Source organism: Lissotriton vulgaris, chromosome 12, assembly GCF_964263255.1.
Source record: "Lissotriton vulgaris chromosome 12, aLisVul1.2, whole genome shotgun sequence".
NCBI lineage: Eukaryota > Metazoa > Chordata > Amphibia > Caudata > Salamandridae > Lissotriton > Lissotriton vulgaris.
In genome coordinates this window covers 638,521,016-638,536,069 of record NC_141700.1, presented here as the reverse complement: position 1 = coordinate 638,536,069, position 15,054 = coordinate 638,521,016, and the positions used below count along the sequence as shown (strand labels likewise).

Genomic DNA, 15,054 nt, shown 5'->3' with positions numbered 1-15,054 from the left:
GCTCCCCAGCTGTACCTCGGAATCCCCTTGGGTCAGCGCTCCTTCAGTACACACACATTCCGCCTGCCGGCTCCCGTTCACCTCCGACGACTCATGTCGCCATTGTGGGAAAGGGCGGCCGGGAGCTGGAGCGCCCGCCGCTTAGGTGTCGGGCAGCGGGGCTCGCCAGATGTGCCACAGAGCCCCCCCTGGGTCAGCGACCTTCTCTCCGCCGGCTGCGGGACCCGCCAAGTGCCTCACTCCTTTTCCGTCACAACTCGGCCGCCGGCGCCGCTATCTTGCCTTCCGGAGCCTTTCACGATCGGTAAGGCAAACTTCACTTTCCAGGGCTTTGAGGTTGCAAACAGGTTTCGCAGGACGTTGTTACCGCTGCAGGAGATCTAGCTACACGTTTTGGCGTGTTTTGGTGGAGAAGTTGTCATGTTTACGGCGGATTTGGTTGTAGCTGGCCGGGAACTCCTGAGCTTCACGTCCTAGCTCGCCATGCTGCTAGCCACACACCCCCTATGGTGACATCTTAACCTGGTTGAGACCTCCTGCGCCTCGACAGCGATCTTCTCTTCGACGAAGAGGATCCCCTCGACGACTATCTTCTCCTTTTTGCCGACGGCGAGCACAGACGCCGGGACTTTTGACGTCGTGATCGACAATGACGACAACGAAATAGTCACAGGAGACCTAGACGGCGGTCTGTTCAGTTCCTTCAACGTCTAGCGTCGACGTCGCTTTGCCCCAGAAGATGGGGAACAGACTGTCATCCCTCTCGACGCCGTAGTCGGTGCAATCGACCCAGACGGAGAATGGGGACACTTGCTGGTCTTCCTGCCCCTGGGGAGCCCCCCAGAGTCCTCAGCACGGGCAGAGGAAGCCCCTCCAGACCCACCTTGCGCCTTCAGCCTTCTTTCCTCAAGGCCCTGAAGCCTGATCTTCTTTCGGTCCTTCAGGGTCCTGCCAGAGAAGCCCTGACAAATCATACACTCCTCTGGGACATGGGAAGAGGGAAGGCAGAGGATACACACCTCCTGGGGATCTGATTTGGCCTTCTTCCTGGAGCACTCCGGACATTTGTCAAAGAATGCAGGCATATTTGACAATCAAAAGGGTGCAATAAACAAGAAGAAAGGCACCAAAGTACTTTAGAAAGCACTCAACTTGAAACAAAAGTGAAAAACCACCAAGAAACCCTTGAAAAGGGAGAGCTCAATGCTCCAGGGTCCTGCTTGCAGGAGCCGGAAAAAAGTACTGAAAGTAAAAGGGACCTGCAGTGCATTCTGGGATACTGTGAAGTTCTGGAAAGTTCTCTTAAAGGCACAGTATCCTGTTCTGAGCCACATAATGGCAGCCTATGGGGCTTGTCTGTCCAGGTCTTCCTCTCTATCATTCCAGAGGGGTTTTGGCTGTTTAGGCAAGGGAAATCTGGACAGGCTTTGCTGTTTGTGGAATTTCTAGTTGAAGTACTGGACAGTGTAGCCTGGTTTTATAGGCTGCATTATCTGTCTTTAATTCTCTCTTAGGTGTCTGTGCAGTTCTGCATTTTTTCGACACTTTAAGAGATTATTTTTGATTGCTCCGGGGTCCATGCACATGGGCGGGACTATTCACTAGATTATGACTATACACAGAGATCCCCTACTACAGAATCACATGCTTTACACAAGCCTAGTGTTGGGCCCAGATGATAACAAGCTGATTTTCTTCGAAGAATTCTTTACAAGGCTGTCCAACACCTCTTTGGTAACAATGCGCATGGGCATCGACCCCATCTTGAGATTGTTTTGTAGCAAACGGGTAATAATGGAGTTAGAAGTAGTGTAGAATGTGATGACCATGCAAGTATTGTAAATAAATATTAACTACCAACCACAAATGTATCCGGGGAGGAGGGAGGGCGCATGTGAATTTACAGCACTACATTCCAAGAATAGATGCTTACTGGGTAAGTATTCAGTTCAAGGTTTGTGTGGCTGTAGATACAGATGCTCTGCATAGACTGCAAAGCAATCCCTCTCCCATAGTGGTGGTTATCCTGTGGGGGTTGGAGTTGTTTGAAAGAGTACGTAGTACAGCCTGTCCAACATTAGACTGTTGTGCTGCTACAGCCACACAATAATATTTAGTAAAAGTATGGGGTGTACACCAAGATGGTTCTTTACATATTTTAGCAATTGGAATATTCTGTAAAAATGCAATAGAAGCACCAACGTTCCAAGTGGAGTGGGCTTTAGGGGTAACTGGTAGTTGTCGCTTAGCACCACCATTGATTTTGCCATATCTGTGTCTTTTTTATCTTTGAGGGCTGTGTCCAATTGCGACACAAAAAGGTGATATTTGTCAAATAGTAAATTTAGGATATAATCAAATATGAGTTAGAGCATAATTTTCCTTTGGATGCACTTTACATAAGAGGATCGTTGGTGCTATTTGAATGATCAAAGTGCATTACGGATCCTTAGAAAACTTCACCAGGTCTTCCAAAAGAATATTTCCATCTACTGTTGTAGGAATACTCGTGAGCCTTGAAAAAGTCGTATTAAACGACAAAACACGGGTAGGCTGTCTGCTCTTCCAACTTGTACTTCGAGTCAACTACATCAAGACTCCTAAGGACTTTCTAACTTTTATCAAATCACTATTGATACTGGTTTTCAAATAATTTTTTACTCATGTTGTGTCTGAATTTGGGTCTATTAAAACCATACTGACTATTAAGTCAGACAAAAGACACAGAAGTGGCTGTGCTCTGTAACTCATATTTGATTATATGGTAGAAGGGAGAGAGAATTATTTTCTGTATATAGGACGGACACTGATACATGGCACAGTGTTCTACATAGAGAACACCTAGTAAGTGTATATTGCTAAAGCACTGGGGTAAGACTGACTGAGGTGCTGACTTTTCTTATAACCACTGCCATTTCCCTCTATATTTTAGTAAATTTAGGATAGCCTGTTGAACCTCTAGTTTAAAACCAGACACCCTAAGCCAAACATGCCTGCAAAGTAAATTACAGTATATGCTGCGTCAAGAGCATATTTCAAATCTGTTTGCCTTCTGTAACTTATTCCTGTCCTCTTTTTCTAAATTCTTGAAAGAGATTTTGGAGGAGTCCCTCCATTTCATTCCAGTGTGCTTGGCCATAGTGAGTTAAAAGGGTTTGCTATTTGCTATTCTCCATTTGTTTGCAGGTTGAGCCACAACCCTTTTGCCAGAAGATTCAATTAATTTTGACTCTGTCCGGTGGAGGAGAATCTCCTATTTTTTAAATAGCTCTTTTCCTAGCATTTGCTACCACTAAAGAATCTGGTGTTAGGTGACCTTTAAAGTATATAGGGTCTGAAGGGTCAGCTTAATACTTTTTATCTATTCTCGTTGTAATAATGCAAGCTATAACTGGGTCTTTAAATGTTTTGTCAGCATGGTAAGTATTGTGTTTCTCTTTTAGCATGAGTAATAGTCTTAAAAAGAAAATAATCAATGGGATCCTGTGTAAAGGGACAGGATGGAAGTCTGCTGCTCTAGCAAATTAAATCTTGAAAAGCTGAGGCATTATCTGGTGATGAAGGCCTTCATGGGTATAGGTCAGGAGCAGTATTATCCTGTGGTTCAACATCAATCATCCCAAGAGTTTTGTGGTTGTGGATGATCATATAAATTATTATCTGTGTCTTCAAAATGTGAAGGGGACTGATGTGGACAGAGGTCTTTCTCATGTGACCGAGGTGAAAAATTAGGAGGTGGAGACAGAGGTTGGGGACATATGTAGATTTGGCTGTGCATTGATAGTGTCTCCGTCCTTTTGTTTTTTAAGAGGGGTGGGGAATTGTCCAAGGCTTCTTCAAAGGACAAAGGCTTTTTTGAAACTTGAGTCTTTACTAGCAGGACAATAATTTTATTTGTGTCAGGCCGTGTTTGCAATATCTTTTGATCCTGAGTTTTTCGGCCATCCCCGTCGAGAATTGGATGTGGAGGGGATTTTAATCATACATTAAAAATCTTGGGCCCGAAGGTGAAACATTTCGGTGCCAAAATAGATTCTGGTTTTGATGTAGGACCACTCATCTCTGAATCAGGTTTTTGTTTCGGGCCGAAGACTCCTTTGTTAGATTTTGAGGTGGAGGCTCTTGCTGAAAGCCTTTCTTTCGGTGCACAGCCCGAAAGCATGGCTTCCGAAGAGGATTTTTGGTGCACAACACACCTTTTATACAGTGGCAGCCGGTGAGCAGGCTCATCGGTGGAAAGTGATTTTTTAAATGTTTCAGGTCCGGGCAGAGGTACTCACGATCAGACGTTCTTGGAAGGATTCTACCATTTCTGATTCTTGCTCCTGTTGGTACTCTGAACTGCAACTGGATACGGATCCTTCTTAGGCTGCAATGCCTCATCTAGATCGTGTTGCAGGCCAAAGATATCTGGTGTGTTGTCGCACTGCATCTCGACAGGGCGCGCACCTTGGTCACAAAGTTTTCTTCGAACAGTACATTTTACATGCTTCGCAATTTACTTCTCAATGATCGAACGAGAGGCATAGGTTAAAGATCGAATGTAGATCTGTATGGGAATATTTGGAGCAGCACTGCAGACAAACAAAACTGAGTGCGGTCCATTAGCAGCTCATTTTCTTGGTGGGCTGACAGAGTGGAAACGATTAAGTCAGGCATGGCCCGCAAGCCAAGAAGTTATTTGAGAACCCCAGCCCGTTAAAGATATTCAAAACATGGTATAAACTACCCAATAGAAACATTACAGTCAAATGTAGATAACTAGCTAATGGAATGGAGACTGAGAAAACGGTCTTGAACTGGAACGAGAGAGAGTACATCCAAACCAGTCAGTAGAAAAAACAATTTGAAGATGGGAGTCAATACCTATACGTATTGTTACCAAAGGAGGACTGACTTAGCCTGTGGACTCAATAAGAATTCTTCGAAGAAAAACGATTTGTAAACATTAGAGCCCAACACTAGATGGTGGACTTATGCAAAGCATGTGCATCTACAGACACACATGCCTTGAACATATATTTATTAATTATACAGTGGTGGTCACTATTGGCTAGTCCTCGTAGGTCAGAGTTTCCATAGGAAGAGCATTGTTGATTTTGCTAATAACTTTGGCGCCATTTGACAAATTCTCATTCAACATTCCCAAGAACGGAGGGGAGGGGTCCCCCAAATCAGTTTTCCCTGATAGGAAAGCAATACAGAAAAAAACATCTGAACAGAATTACAATAAATTCAACAGAACGCTATATACTTTTATATGATTTGTTATACATCTGTTTAGTTGTTGGAGAAAATAAAGGTAAAAATATAGTGACCTCTACAGTTGCCACAGTCGTACTCCAGCGGTATTGCAAATTAAAAAATATACCACTGTGACAGTTGTTTTTGTTGTTTTCGTTTACCACCACCGTGTTCCCGTGGTGCCGCGCAGTCTGATTGGCTGGCTGCAACATCAGCAAAAATGTTGCACCCCCCATTCAGGCTGCGGTCCCTGTGACCGGAGTCTGCTAAAAAAAGAAAAGAAAAAAAAAACATATACACATACATATATATATATATATATATATATATACACATATACACAAACATACATACATATACACACACCAACACAAGGGGGTGGGGGTATCCTCATACTCTGGCCCTTATGCTGCCACAGAACCCCCCCCCCCATCCCCTAAAAAAAATGTTTATGCCACAGGACCCAGTGAGGCTTTTTATAAGGTCTAGAGGGAATACTGAGAGGACCAGACGTGGCAATCCAGTCAAGTCGTGCGGGAACGTGTACGCATTAAGAAGTGAAGCTTGTACTGTCCTGGAGTGCCGTTTCGCACCGAAAAAAATACAAATACATTAAAATATGGGCTGGGTATCTGACCGTGAGGGCTAGGCCTAGGCCAGTTGGGCACTGAAGTCTGCCATACGCCAAGCCGTACAGCCATATTCTGCCAACAGTCATAGGCTATGTGCGGTGGCACAGTCAAAAGCTATCCTCATGATGGAGTTGTGCGAATAGGATTAAAAAAATATGCAGATATTCCCTGAAAAAACCCAACAAGGTTAAAGTGGCATTATAGTTAGTTATGTAATAAGATGTTAGGAGTAGTTTCTTTTCTGTAACTCCAGTTCTGTAGAAGGGGTATCTCTGTTATAGTCATAATCTAGTAAATAGTCCCGCCCATGTGCGTGGACCCCGGAGCAATCAAAAATAATCTCTTAAAGTGTCGAAAAAATGCAGAACTGCACAGACACTTAAGAGAGAATTTAAAGACATATAATGCATCCTATAAACAGGCTACACTGTCCAGTACTTCAACTAGAAATTCCACCAAAAATCCACAAACAGCAAAGCCTGTCCAGATTTCCTTTGCCCTAGCAGCAAAAACCCTCTGAAATTATAGAGAGGAAGGCATGGACAGACAAGCCCCATAGGCTGCCATTATGTGGCTCAAAACAGGGTACTGTGCCTTTAAGAGAACTTTCCAGAACTTCACAGTATCCCAGAATACACTGCAGGTACCTTTTACTTTCAGTTCTTTTTGAAGGCGTAACATGCCAGAGCTGTAGCATTCCTTACATGAATCTCTCTCCACCGGGGAGGAGGGCGGGCGCTTATGACTATAACAGAGATACCCCTACTACAGAACTGGAGTTACAGAAAAGAAACTACTCCTTCTGTAGTAGGGGATCTCTGTGTATAGTCATAATCTAGTGAATAGAATGGCAAGCCCATCCCCACACCAAAGCAGCGGTGGAGAAAGAAATCAACACCACTAATTGTGCGAACAAATTCCGCAGCGAAGCCTGTCCAACCTGAGCATCTGCTCTGGCATCAGTGTCCAGACAGTAATGCTTAGCAAAGGTATGAACCGACTTCCACGTGGCGGCCTTGCATATTTCTGCAATTGGCACATTACGGAGCAAGACTGTCGTGGCAGCTTTGCCCCTGGTGGAATGAGCCTTAGGCTTACCTCCTAAGGTCTTATTAGCTTTCTGGTAACACAGTTGTATGCAGGACACAATCCACCTAGAGATGGACTGCTTAGAGGTCGCAAGACCCGTCCTGACTGATCCATAATTGATGAACAATTGGTCTGACCTACGAATATCTTTGGTCTTATCCAGATAAAATTTCAGCAACCTCCTAACATCCAGGGAATGCAAGGACCTTTCCGCTGGAGACTAAGGATTCTGAAAAAACGTAGGGAAAGTTATAGTCTGGTTGAAATGAAAATCAGAAATAACCTTGGGAAGAAATTTAGGGTGAGTACGCATAACAACCTTAGCAGCATGAAAGACAGTATAAGGTTCTTGGCAACACAACGCCTGAATTTCACTCACCCTGCGGGCCGATGTAATGGCCACGAGGAACGCCGCCTTCCAGGACAGGTGCTGCAACGAAGCCTTATGATTGGGTTCAAAAGGCTCCTTCATCAATCTGGACAGCATCACATTCAATTCCCATGAAGGCGAAGGAAGCCTGACAGGAGGGAACACTTTCTTTAAGCCTTCCAAAAAGTCTTTGATCACAGGGATCTGGAAGAAGGAAGTCTGTGAAGGGCTTTTCCTGTAGGCAGTCAATGCAGCGAGATGAACCTTAATGGAATGAACATTAAGGCCAGACCGCGCCAAATGTAGAAGGTAAGGAAGGATGACATCTTCCTTGCACGTCGTTGGGTCAAAGTTCTTGGACGCACACCAGATACAAAACCTCTTCCACTTGTAAGCATAAGAGGTCCGAGTGGAAGGTCGCTTAGACGCCTTCAGTATGTCCATGCAATCTTCGGGCAGATTTAAAAGGCCATATTGCACTATCTCAGAAGCCATGCCGCCAAACTCAAAGACGAGAGGTTGGGGTGCAACATCTGCCCCACGAACTTCGTGAGAAGGTCCGGCCTGCATGGCAGCCGTATGTGAGGAAGCAAAGACCGGTGAAGCAGGTCCGTGAACCACCACTGCCTGGGCCATTCCGGGGCAATCAGGATCATCCGTGCCCTGGACTGAGACAGCTTGATGAGCACCGCTGGAATCAGGGGAATGGGTGGAAAAGCGTACACAAAGCTGTCCGACCAGTTGATCCAGAGAGCATTCCCCAGCGTCCCTTGCTGGTAGTACCTGGAGGCGAAGTCTCGGCATTTGCTGTTTTCGGCGGTGGCGAACAGATCTATGTCTGGAGTCCCCCACCTTTCGAAGACTTCTCCTAGTACTTCGTCGTTTATGACCCATTCGTGGTTTTCCTGAATCAGTCTTCTCAGTGCGTCTGCCTGAACATTCTGCACACCTGGTAGATGGGTAGCCGTTATCGTCAGTCCTTTGGCAGAAGCCAGTGCCAGATCGTCTGCGCCTCCCGAGACAGGGTGCGCGATCTCGAGCTCCCTTGCTTGTTGAGGTAATACATCGTGGTCGTATTGTCCGTCTGTACAAGCAGAGAGGTGGTCTGGAAGGACGGATGAAAAGCCTTCAGTGCCAAGTGAACAGCTCTGAGTTCTAGGAAATTGATGTGATACGTGGACTCCATCGGAGACCACGTGCCTTGAATCTAAGTCTCCCGAATGCGCTCCCCAGCCGTGGAGAGAAGCATCAATCACGATAGTCTGAGTGGGAATGTCCTTGTGGAAGGGAACCCCTCTAAGGAGATTCTCCGCTGAACACCACCACTTCAGGGACTGACGAGCATGCGGAAACAGTCGTATCTTGTCGTCCCAAGATCCTCTTATCTGGTCCCATTGGTCCTCCAAGCACTCCTGCAGAGGTCTCATGTGTAGTCGTGCAAGTGGAGTGAGGAAGATACAAGAGGCCATCGACCCCAGTAGAGAAGACACCGGCCTCACTGTTGTAGATGGAGCAGTCATAAGAGCCTGAGACTTCCGAAGGATCGATCGCCGTCGCTCCTCCGAAGGAGACACGCTTGCTGACAGCGTATTGATGGTGGCTTCCAAGTACTGAATGTACTGGACCGGGATCGGGACAGACTTGGACATGTTGATGTGCAACCCCAACTTGTTCAAGAGAACGTACGTCTTCTGGAAGTGTGCTTGAGCTTCCGAGAAGGAGGAGGCCTTGATCAACCAATCGTCCAGGTACGGGTAGACAAACACCTTGTTCTTCCTGAGGTGTGCCGCTACCACTGCCATGCACTTCGAGAATGTCCTGGGCGCAGACTTCAGCCCGAAAGGCAGTACTGTGTACTGATAATGATTGGTGCCGACTTGGACTCACAGGAACTTCCTGTGTTTGTGTGCAATGGGCACATGGAAATACGCATCCTGTAGGTCTATTGCACATAGCCAGTCTCCCTGTTGCAACTGAGGAAAAATCTGATGCAACGACAGCATGCGAAACCTTTCTCTGCGAATACATTTGTTTGCCTGCCGCAAGTCCAGAATGGGCCTGAACTCGTTCTTGTCCTTCTTTCGAACCAGGAAGAACCGGGAGTACAGACCTCTTCCTCTTTGAGACAGAGGTACGTCTTCTATCGCCCTTTTCCCTTAACAGGATATCGGCCTCCGCCTGGAGCTCGCGCAGTTGATACTGCGAGCTGACCGGAGGGATCGCTGGGGGAGGGCTGATGAACCGAAGACTGTATCCATTGCAAACAATATTTAGCACCCACTTGTCCCAAGTAATTTTTCTCCACTCTGCCAGAAAAAATGTAACGCTTCCCCCCACCGGAGCGGGTAACGGATGAAGGGGAAGTAACCGCTCAGGGTCGAGACCCGGCTGGGCCCTTGTTCGCGGTAGAGGACTGCTGTCCCCCTCTACCCTTCTGCCTTTTCTGGAAGGGTCTCCGGAACTGCTGCTGTTGTTGCTGCTGCTGTCCCGAAGACTGCCCCCGTGCTCTTACTTGTGCGCCGTAGCGCCTCTGGAACTGCCTGTAGGATTTCTTCTCTTTGGGCTTCTCCAAGCCCACAGCCGTAAGGGTCTCAGCCGCCGCCTTCATGCGGGACAGCTCATCATCTGCGTGTTTTCCGAACAAAGTATCTCCGGAAAAAGGCAGGTTGGCCACCCGCTGCTGGGCCTCCGGCTTGAGTGACATGAGCCGGAGCCAGGCATGTCGTCGCTGATTCCATGGCAGTAACCATGGGCCGCCAACAAGGAGAAATCCGCAGCCGCGCTGATGACCTGATTGGACACCAGCATCCCTTCCTTGAGGATCTCTTGGAAGTCCTCCCTCTAGTCTCTTGGTAGCAGTTCCACAAACTGTTGAAGGGAGTCCCACAGCGCCCGGTCATAAAGTCCCAGTAGAGCTGCATCGCTGGACGCCTTCATGGCTGTGGATGCGGTCCCACACGCCTTCCTCCCAGCAGAGTCGATCCATCTATCTGGCGGCACGGTGGAGGACGGGGAGGTAGAGTGTAGCTTACTGGCCGCCGTCACTATCACCAAATCCGGGTCCCTGTACTTCTTTAGAAGTCGGGAGGGAGCGGCCTTCACCACCGCCGGTGTGAGGAACAGCTCCTCTGCAGGTTCCTTCAATCCAGATACTAGTGGAAGCAAGGGGCGAGACAGATGCCTCTTGTGAAGCGTCTCGAATATCACTGACGTCGAAGGTGTAGGAGCAGTCAGAGCGATACCCAACTTCGCAGCCCCCCTCAGGAGGACCTCCTGGAAAGTGGCAATGTCATCCACTGGAGAAACCCTGGTCTCTGGGGAGTCCGATAAGGTCGGGGAGTAAGAATGGGTCCTGGAAGAGTCCGTGCGGGACCTAGACCCCCGCCTCCTATGGCGACGTCTCGATCTGGTGGAGGATCTATGACGACTCCTAGATCTTCCTCTCCGTCCGGAGCGAGAACGTGACCTCCTCGGCCGAGGGCGATCAACCGGATCCACTGGAGCTGGGCTTGGACGGGGCCTTCGGCTTAGGCGTACCCTTGGGAGGCGTAGGAAGAATAGGCAACGAAGTCGACCTCAGTGGAATTGGAGGCGGCTTCGCAGGTAACCCTGGTCCAGGTTGCGGTGGAGGCAACGGAGGAGGAGTAGGAGTCCTTGGAGCGAGGCCCCTCGGCAATGGAGGAGGGGGAGTCACCTTCACCGACGGGGTATACACCTCGGAGTACACCGAGCCCGGCGAACCTCCATCTTTACCCGCCTGGGACGTTGACGAACTTCCCATGGCGTCAGGACTCTTTCCACCTCTCTTTGACGTCGAGGAACGGCGACCATACGGCGAGCGCCGGCCTCCTGACGTCGAGCGCCTCTTCTACGGCGACGAACGCCTTCGCCTCGACGGCGACCTTCTATGCCTCGATGGCGACCTTCTGCGCCTCGACGGCGATCGTCGGCGCCTCGAGGGCGATCTCCGGCGCCTCAACGGCGATCGTCCATGCCTCGACGGTGATCTTCCATGCCTCGACGGCGATGTGTGCCTTGACGTCGACCGTGCTTTGCCGGCGACTTGCCTCGACAGCGACCTGTGCCTCGACGGCGACCTTGACGACGAGGACTCCCTCGACGCCAAACGCTTCCTCTTCGCCGACGGCGAACGGCGGTGTCGCCTCGATGGCGAGCGCCGACGCCTGGTCTGTCGACATTGAAAGCTCGACTCCGACGTCGAAGAGGACGACGAAGAGAAAGTCACCGGGGACTTCGATGGTCTAGTAACATCCCTCGACGCCGAGTGTCGACGTTGTTTGGTCTCAGACGATGGGGAGCAGACCGTAATCATTCCTCTCGACGCCGTAGTGGGCGCAACAGACCCAGGCGGAGAATGGTGACGTTTGCTGGCCTTCCTGCCCCTGGGGAGCCCCCCAGAGGCCTCAGCATGGGCAGAAGCCCCTCCAGACCCACCTTGTGCCTTCAATCTTCTTCCCTCGAGGCCCTGAAGTCTGATCTTCTTCCTGTCCTTCAGGGTCCTGCCAGAGAAGCCTTGACATATCACACACTCCTCTGGGATATGTGAAGAGGGAAGGCAGAGGATACACACCTCATGGGGATCCGATTTGGCCTTCTTCCTGGAGCACTCCGGGCATTTATCAAATAAAGCAGGCATATTTGACAAAAACAGAGTGCAAGAACCAAGGAGAAAGGCACCAAAGTACAATAAAGCACTTAACTTGAGAAAAGTAGTGAAAAAAATCACCAAAAACCCTTAAAAAGGGAGAGCTCAATGCTACAGGGTCCTGCTTGCAGGAGCCGGAAAAAAGAACTGAAAGTAAAAGGGACCTGCAGTGCATTCTGGGATACTGTGAAGTTCTGGAAAGTTCTCTTAAAGGCACAGTACCTTGTTTTGAGCCACATAATGGCAGCCTATGGGGCTTGTCTGTCCATGCCTTCCTCTCTATCATTTCAGAGGGTTTTTGCTGCTAGGGCAAAGGAAATCTGGACAGGCTTTGCTGTTTGTGGATTTTTGGTGGAATTTCTAGTTGAAGTACTAGACAGTGTAGCCTGTTTATAGGCTGCATTATATGTCTTTAAATTCTCTCTTAAGTGTCTGTGCAGTTCTGCATTTTTTCGACACTTTAAGAGATTATTTTTGATTGCTCCGGGGTCCACGCACATGGGCTGGACTATGCACTAGATTATGACAATACACAGAGATCCCCTACTACAGAACTTTATGTTTAAAAAGCCAAAGACATTCACTGAAAATCTAAGGATAAAGTGGCTTTACTGTTGGGTATGGTAATATCTTACTTTATGTAATAAAAAACCCTAAGAAATTCAATGGGGAAAAAATTTAAGAGATGTTAGAGTTATTTTAGGTACTAGGATTTTAGCTTTCATTAAAAAAATAAAAGCTAGAGTTCACTGAAAAAAAAAGGTTAACGTGATGTCATAGTTTCACCTTGTAATAATATAAAAACAATTGTTTTAAATCAAAACACTGAAATCAACGATGTTATTGAACATCGCAATGAGTGATATGATATGTGAGGTCATAAGCAGTGCAATTTGAGGGCAAAAGTTATAGTTATTTCACTGAACTATTACTGACTAATTTCAGTGTTTTTTTTGTCTATAAACATACACTCTTAACCTAGTTCAACATTCAACTAGATCACTAACCTTTGTTTTTTCCAGCAAATATATATGTGTGTATATATATATATATATATATATATATATATATATATATATATATATATATAGCGTCTGTTGTGCGTCCCGAGTTCCTAAGAAATAAATGTTTTGTTGGAACTCCCCCCGTGAGTGCTGTCTTCTGTGAGGAAGGGTACGATTACCCGATAACCGAGTGGAGCTGACATTTAACTAGCGGGAGCACCCCCGCTGTGGCAGGCAGCGTTAGTGTGCGCAGCAGGCTGGTGCAACAGAGGAGCGAGAACTAAGTTCTTTAAAAGACAAGTTGGTACAGAGTCATCTAATGCCCCCTAAGCTTAAGAAAAGTAACACTTGAAAAGATATGAAAGGATTCTTTCCCTGTGCCAAATGCAAGGCCTGTGAGAATAGCAAACGGGTTTTAACATATAACATTCCTGGTCTACAAACACCCAGAAGAATAGCCAAGTTCATCACATGCCAAACCCCTTATGTTGTGTACTGCTTGACCTGTCCATGTGGTCTTAAATACATTGACAGCACAATCAATGTAAAAATGCGGATTTTGGAACATCAGCGTGCCATCAGCAACAAAGATGTTAACTACCCGGTGGCCCGGCATTTTGCCAAGGAACACCAAAGTAATAGGGATCTATTACAATACTTTGGCATAGATCATGTTCCGATTAATCCAAGGGGAGGGGACAGATTGATGAGGTTACGTAGACTGGAATCTCGTTATATTATTGATATGCAAACTAAACATCCACATGGGATGAATAGTGGAGAAGAACTTATGGTACATTTAGGAAAATGAATGAATCATGGACATATCCTCTGCAAAGTCGATTTTAAGGATCTTTTGCTTTTTCCTTTCTCAATTGTGTTTCTTTTGGACACTGTGCTGCTTAACATTATGAGATACTAAATTGAAATGTCTGTCCCTCTACTTTATATGTGTTGATGAAGCTGTATTGAGATGGCAATAGTAGCTGCAGTAACAACAAACTGCATTGGAAATGCATTAAATTGTGCATTTAAAGATGGCCGCCACATTCACATGTGCGCTTATGCGATCTCAGAATCCGTCATCTAATAGTGATTGGCGTGTGAGAATGACATATTTAAAGTAGCCGCCTCGCGGCATTCAGAGTAAACACTGACGAAGGACTCACGTCCGAAACGAGTCTGTCTACAGCTAATGGCGAAATAAAGAAACTCTTGCCTGTACCCCTGGAGTGCTGAACTTAGTTTTATAACAGAGAAATGGAGTCCGAGCTTGGATTTTGATACGTGTGTACCATCGCGTCTGAAGCACCCGCTCACGAGTGACCCGAGATTGATGGTACAACTTGAGCGCTGATATATATATATATATATATATATATGAAAAATAATTCTAAATTGACAGTCCCCTAAAGAAGCTGAACATCTCAAAATTAGAGCTCTCCAAGACAAAAGCGTTACATGTTTAACGGGTGTTCCTCATTCCAACTACACACTGTACACATCTAACCTTCAGTGCTCCATGCTCTGGCTTGTCCTTAGAAAGCACTGGTCATTATTGGCCTTTAACTTTCCTTTGAATGTATTTTGGATCAAAAAATTAGCACAGTGTCTTTGTATTACTCCTGATATTCCTCCACCACCCCGATCTTAAATATTATCTCCAGCTTCATACCTAGTTTTTGTCTATCCTTATAGCTGGGATTTCTAACAGTCCTGGAATATCGACTATATGTTCACAACCATCATGCTGCCCTTGGTAACAGGATTATGACATCAGTGTAATCCATATGCAAAACCAAATGTGATACACTAGACAAGTGAGTCTCACTTAGCAGACTTACAGACAATAGAAAGATGCAATGGAATGCATAATATCCTGCCTGAGGGGAAAACATACAGAATATAAATCTAAAATCAGGCTGGTATTTGACAGAACAGGCTAAGAATAGAGACTCAAACGCCAAACAAAACTGGATTGTAGTCATGACCTCTTACAAAGGGCAAGATTCCAATTACAGGGAAGTTCTCCGAATGGTCCACAAGTCT

The 15,054-nt window shown here is 46.7% G+C and overlaps 1 protein-coding gene across 2 annotated transcripts in view; it reads right to left on the bottom strand.

Moving 5' to 3' along the window:
* Nucleotides 1-15,054, bottom strand: part of ANKRD11 (ankyrin repeat domain 11) — a 1,181,327-nt gene that overhangs the window by 127,554 nt on the left and 1,038,719 nt on the right. The gene's annotated exons all lie outside the window — the stretch shown is intronic.